The sequence below is a fragment of the Apaloderma vittatum genome, unplaced genomic scaffold (assembly GCF_000703405.1).
Source record: "Apaloderma vittatum isolate BGI_N311 unplaced genomic scaffold, ASM70340v1 scaffold6741, whole genome shotgun sequence".
Taxonomy (NCBI): Eukaryota; Metazoa; Chordata; class Aves; order Trogoniformes; family Trogonidae; genus Apaloderma; species Apaloderma vittatum.
The window spans coordinates 24,935-30,934 of NW_009697320.1; the positions used below are offsets into that span (position 1 = coordinate 24,935).

General features: G+C 39.2%; 1 protein-coding gene across 1 annotated transcript in view; it reads left to right on the plus strand.

The window, feature by feature from the left end:
• LOC104280057 (collagen alpha-1(IX) chain-like) overlaps positions 1-6,000 on the plus strand; it is a gene marked incomplete at its 5' end in the record, with an annotated part of 47,334 nt that overhangs the window by 24,196 nt on the left and 17,138 nt on the right. The gene's annotated exons all lie outside the window — the stretch shown is intronic.

A 6,000-nucleotide genomic window follows, 5' to 3' on the forward strand; every position in this document is an offset into this window, starting at 1 on the left:
GACTCAGGTAGAAGTCCTTCTCCCTTGGAGTTGGGAGAAAAACTGATGTTTTGCAGGACACAAAGAACTTCAGTCCCTTAATGTACCCTGAGAGCCACATGAGAAATCCTTTCCACTTTCCCCATTTCACTTACCCCTGTTCTTCACGTCACTACTGGGGAAGGACAGAATGGCTGGAGCTTCAGGAGGGAAAAACATACAGCTGTGTTACGTTAAACAAATTGCCTGACTTTTCAGCTTTGGCTACTTGCAAAACGTATCATTCTGAGATAAAAATTTCAACTAGTGTGTAGTTTTTTTGGGGGAGTTACACAGTGAAGTGCTATTAAGCAATCATCAATGACTTTGTGGGACAAATTAATACTTCTAGACTGTTTGCCAAGTGGCCTGTAGTATCCTCTGCCATAAACCATGTTTATTTTCAGTATTAAACAACGGTTGGCATGTAGTTGGAAAAGTATTGTTACTAAGCAACAAATTCAAATTTTGGCCGTTTATGTGTCTGTAAACATTTACAGTTTCAGAAGGAAGATATTAAATGGTTGAAAACAAGATAACCAGCTCTAATTAAAAGTAAGCACACTCATGTTGGAAGACTTACTTCACTGATGACAAATATTCTTAGAAGAAAATTACTTTGCAAAGTATTGTTTTAGTCTATCATTGCTTTTCCTTAGGAAACTTAAGTTGGCACCTGAGTGGGGGGAAAAAAGTTTTACTTTTGTTTATTTATTTTACTATTGATCTGTTCAGTAAAACAGGAAAATTACTAGAGCAACATGGAAGTTTTGCCTTTTGTTTCTAAATCGAATATATTCTCCACTCCACTCTAATTGTTTTGTCGGTTAACCTTATGTTTGCTTCATGTTACTTTAGCCAATCCAAGTAATTATCAAACTCATTTGTGTTTTAAACCTAAGCCAGTCATCATGGCAGGTGGCCCAAAGGAGGCAATTCTTAATCATCAGAATGCCATTCCTAATGAGTTGAATTTAGCCATGCTCTTTAAGCTGCTTAACCATTTTCTTTCATATTTGGTGAGATTTAGTAAGATTTAGTTTTTCATACCGGTTCTGCAGCAAATACTGACCCTTGCTCCTGCTTTCTTCGTCCCTTGTTTTTCTTCAGCTATTTAACCCTTAAATTGCTAACATTTGGAGAACGCGTGTCCCATCCTGTGGTTTTGCAGTGAAAAGAGAGCTTGGAACTTTTAAGTAACAGCTTAACTTAAAATTCAATTCTTGCCTAGCAAATCGAGCAAACTCGATGTATATGCGGGCCAGTGTATATATGTTGTTAAGGATTTAGGATGCAATACACATTTTCCTGACATTAGCAACAGAAGATAAGTATCTCCCTGCCTAAAATTTGATGTCACAGCCCCATCTGAGAGATTTTTGAGGGGCCCTGGTTGTTTGCGCTGACTCTGGAGGTGCCTCTCTGCTCATTGTAAAGAGGGAGACTGGAGAGGACCCTGGATTTGGTACTAAAATGTCAGGCGGCCGAAAGTGAGATGAGAATACTGCTTTCAGTATCTTAAATTAGTTTCAGCTAAATAACTTTCTGAGTCTTTAGAGACATTTTTGTCTTACCTACCCTGAAATATATATTTGGTTACCCTAACAGTTAAAACTAAAATCTCACTTTTCTATCATACTCTTTCTACTTGACTCCAGATGAAATAATGGGTTGTTTTCCACAGTTGGTAATGGTGTAGTGGTATTGGCAGGATGAAATGTCCTTGCCTCAGTTTATATGATATATTTAGGTATTAGAGGGCTTGTTTTGTATATAATTTCAGAGGTATTCCACAAGTGGTGGGTGATAGTTTGCATTTAAGATATAGCTAAAGGGGTACAGTCTACAGCAGAGTCAAAATAACAAAGTGGATTTCCATCCTGCCAGGTATGCTTTTTATCCAGTAAACCTACGCCTCCAGATGAATGTAACTAAATTTTCTGACTTTGCACAGTTCTCCAGAATGGTTTGTACAGGGTAGCACCTTCTCCTCTGTCACAGACTACATATTCCAGCCAAACCTGATTAGAATCTCCAAGCCTCTCTCATTCTCATGCTATCCACCCCTGTCTTTCCAAACTGCATGGTCAGATTCTTGTTTGCTACTTTGCTCTTTACTCCTCCAACAACAGCTTCCTCTGGCTTTTGGGTTTGCCTGACCTTTGGATGTCAGCAGATATCCCAACGTTGGCTTCTCCTCAGCAGTGTAGACAGTAGCCTGGATCAAAAATGGACTAGTTATGGAGTTAATGTGCTAAAGCTGGCCTAGACTCAGTTAACACTGTAGATGCACCCAGTATGAAAGGTCTCTGTCCTTTGCACTTGGCCACAGTATCACCTTTGAAGAGAATGGCAGCTGCTGGGCTGCTGCTTGTGCCCAAAGCATGACGAAGTTAATAGGAGGACACATTTGCTGCTACATCTATTGCTTTAGCATTATCCTGAGCACTACAGTTTAATTATTACTCTGACAAAGATGGAAAGGTACATTTAAAACCTCAGAGAAAATTTGCTCTGTATTTGCTCTTCTACCATATAATAGTTTATCTTTTTAGATGCTTTTTAGTACTGTACTGAAGGTCAAAGAAAGAGCCCCTGTCAGTGCTTCCGTGGGTAAATCCTTGAATTTAAATGAATAATTCCTCTGAGATTTTGGATGAAAAAATATAAGTCTCACAAATATATAATTGATAAATGGGTTACATTTTGCAAAAGACTTTGGAGTACTAAGAAGTTCATCCCAAAATGTTCTTTGTTTATTCTTTTTTATTCCGCACAGATTTAATTCTCTGTGGCACTGCTATTGAATATGCTGAAATTGATATGACATACATTATGAAAACAAAATTCTTAAGTGGAAGCGAGGTTTTGTTAAAGTATACAGTGTGAATCACCTGTCAAGAGATCCTAATTAGTATTTCAGTTATCTGGGCAACTGAGATGCAAATTATCTGGAGCATATTCTCATTCTTATTATTGTTCCACTCAGCTGATCAACAGGAAATCAATAAACCAGTGGAAGAAACTGTTTTAGCATGAGAATGTATTCTGTCACTGCTTGTGGGAGTTCTACAAAAGAATCAAATCTTCAACATTTCAGTGAGGATGGAAACCATCCCAGACAACCTAAAGGAAGGTCTCCAGTAAATCCTGTAATGTCCCCTCACATTCAAAGGCTAGATATAGATCTGTCAGAACTGTGAGAGAGACATGAAGCCTTTATTTAAACATATCAAGTTGTCCAGCAGTCTTGCCTTGTATCAAAAGGAAGGTAGATTTTCATTGTAACCACAGCCTAGCATGTCAGCTGAGGGAGGACTGTGCCCTGGTTTTGTTGAATTTCTGTTGTATATGGGCTGTATGGCCTTGCCATCCCTTTGGGAGATTGACCCCATCCTCAACAGTACTCACACACTGAGTGACAACAAACGTAACAGAGATAGAACCATAGAATTGTCATGGGCAGGGACATCCCCCACTAGACCATGTTGCCCAGAGCCCCATCCAGCCTGGCCTTAAAAACTTCCATACTGCCAAAATACAGGAGCAGCCCTGGACCACGCTTTTGGTCTGACTGAAACATTGACTGAAACAACCTCTAGATGGTGGCCAGACTTTGGAATACTTCAGGGGCCATGTGCTGTGACAGGCTTGCAATCCAGTCTGTCCCAGCTCACCAGCGCTGCTGTTTTCCCTCTTCAAATGTTACACCTTTAGGAAAAGTAGGGATTTTGAAATGTGTCAAAAATCCATAAAACACAGAGATTCTGGTCTTTGTTTAAACAAACAAACAAACCAGTGCAACATGCCCATTGGTTTGTGAGTGGCCTGCAGCTATGGACTGTGTTATGTATAGGACCACCATGTAAGAAAGGCGGGCTGAGGACATGGCCAAACTGCCTTCTCTTCTGATTATTGCCTGTGAGTAACTTAAAGCACAGAGGAGGGTTTTGTCTGACCAAGTACAGATGTCAACCACTGAGCCAGTTATTACAGAAACCCTCTCATAGGCTCAAAATATGGAACATTCTGGGAGATGACTTGTGATGCATTTCAAATGTTTACACAAGGGCATTCCAAGATGGCTTTTTTCCTTCATCTGCTATGAAGGGAACTAAGAGTAACTAGCTCAGTATAAATCCCATCCCAGGGCCACTTCAGTCAGATGCAGCTCAGAGGAAGCTTTACCGTCTTTTGAGTTATGCTGTGAGCCACTGGGATTCCTGATTGTTCTTTAGGGCACAGGTCCCCTCTTACTTGCTAAACACAACTTGGGCACATGTTGCAGTGGTGGCTTTTAGTTTGAAGTAATCTGTCTTTACAGACATAACGTCAATATTTGTAGGAAATCCTTTTGTACTCCAGTTTTCCGTATCCTAACCTTCTTCTTTACCACCTTGGAAAAGCATTGGTGTTTGAAAAAGTGCTCACAGTATATATTTGACAGGAGATTTTTTTTTAAATTTAAAATAAAGTGGAAGATTTTTCTTGCATTCTGTATGACTGATGGAATTTTTGATGCACTCGAGGTTTATCATACGATTTTAGTTCTGTGGAAGGTAACATTGCTTTTGTTATATAAATGTATAGCAATCAGACATGAATGTTACAACATATATGAGGGGACAAATTTCAAATACCATAATTTTAATCCTCTTTATTGATTCAGAAATGTAGTAGTATTCCAGGTCAGAGGTGTAGTACCAGAATTTCTGTAATTAAATAACAGATTTTCAAAAAGGTTAATGCATTTTCAGCATTGTAAAAAGAAGACGATTTGGGGGGCGTTTTTATTTTTAAGGGTTTTTTAACACAAAAGCTTCTAGAAATTGTGCAAAGTCCTTTAAAAGTGTAGTGATTTCAACACTGTAGGATATTCTGAAGGAAATTAATGGAAAAGTCTGTTTATATTTGGTTCTCTGATCTCTCCAGGATGCCTAATTATTTCTTGGATTGTAGAGTTAGTTTTTCTAAGCTTGTGTGAGAAGTGGTCATTTCATTTATGGCCTGGTGTAAAAGGCAATGTTTGCCATCTCTTTTTATTGTTCAATATGTCACAATATTTCACAAGATTGTTCTTACTGTGAAGAAAATATCTGTATTTAAATATACCCATTGTATACAGCACTAGAACACTTAGATCTGCTTTTAGTCTAAGTTTTTCTAAGTTTTCTATTCACATGTCTAATAACCTCAATTCTTGATATTCTATAATCTTAACTGCTATATCATGCTTTTATATCAAGTACCCCTTATGTATTCACACAATGGAAGTAAGGAAATGTCTCAAGTGAGGCTTACACATGTTGGGATACTCTTAAGTTTATCTGTACAGGTATGTGTCTGTACAGGTGAGACTAAATGTGTAAAATTCATTGATCTGTTCTGAAAAGTTCAGTCGTAAGAGATAAAACCTTTTTAAGAAAAGTACTTTAGTTCAAAAATTGTATATATTCAAATAGCTGCATTTGTATCAGAATGGATAAATGTATCTGAAGTGAAGGTATAAAGTAAAAATCCAATAAAAAGCATGTTTAGAATAGAGTCATAGAATGGTTTGGGTTGGAAGGGACCTTAATGATCCCCTAGTTCCAACTCCCGTGCCTTGGCAGGGACACCTCCCACCAGACCAGGTTGCTCAAAGCCCCATCCAGCCTGGCCTTGAACACTTCTGGGGAGGAGGCTCCCACAGCCTCTCTGGGCAACCTGTTCCAGTGCCTCACCACTTGCACAGGAAAGAATTTCTTCCTAATATCTAATCTAAATCTACCCTCTTACAGTTTGAAACCATTACCCCTTGTCCCATCACTACACTCCCTGATATAGAATCCTTCCCTTTCTTTCCTGCAGGCCCCCTTCAGGCACTGGCAGGCCGCTATAAGGTCTCCCCAGAGCCTTCTCTTCTCCAGGCTGAACAATGCCAGCTCTCTCAGCCTGTCCTCGTAGGAGAGGTCCTCCAGCCCCTTGACCATTTTTGTGGCC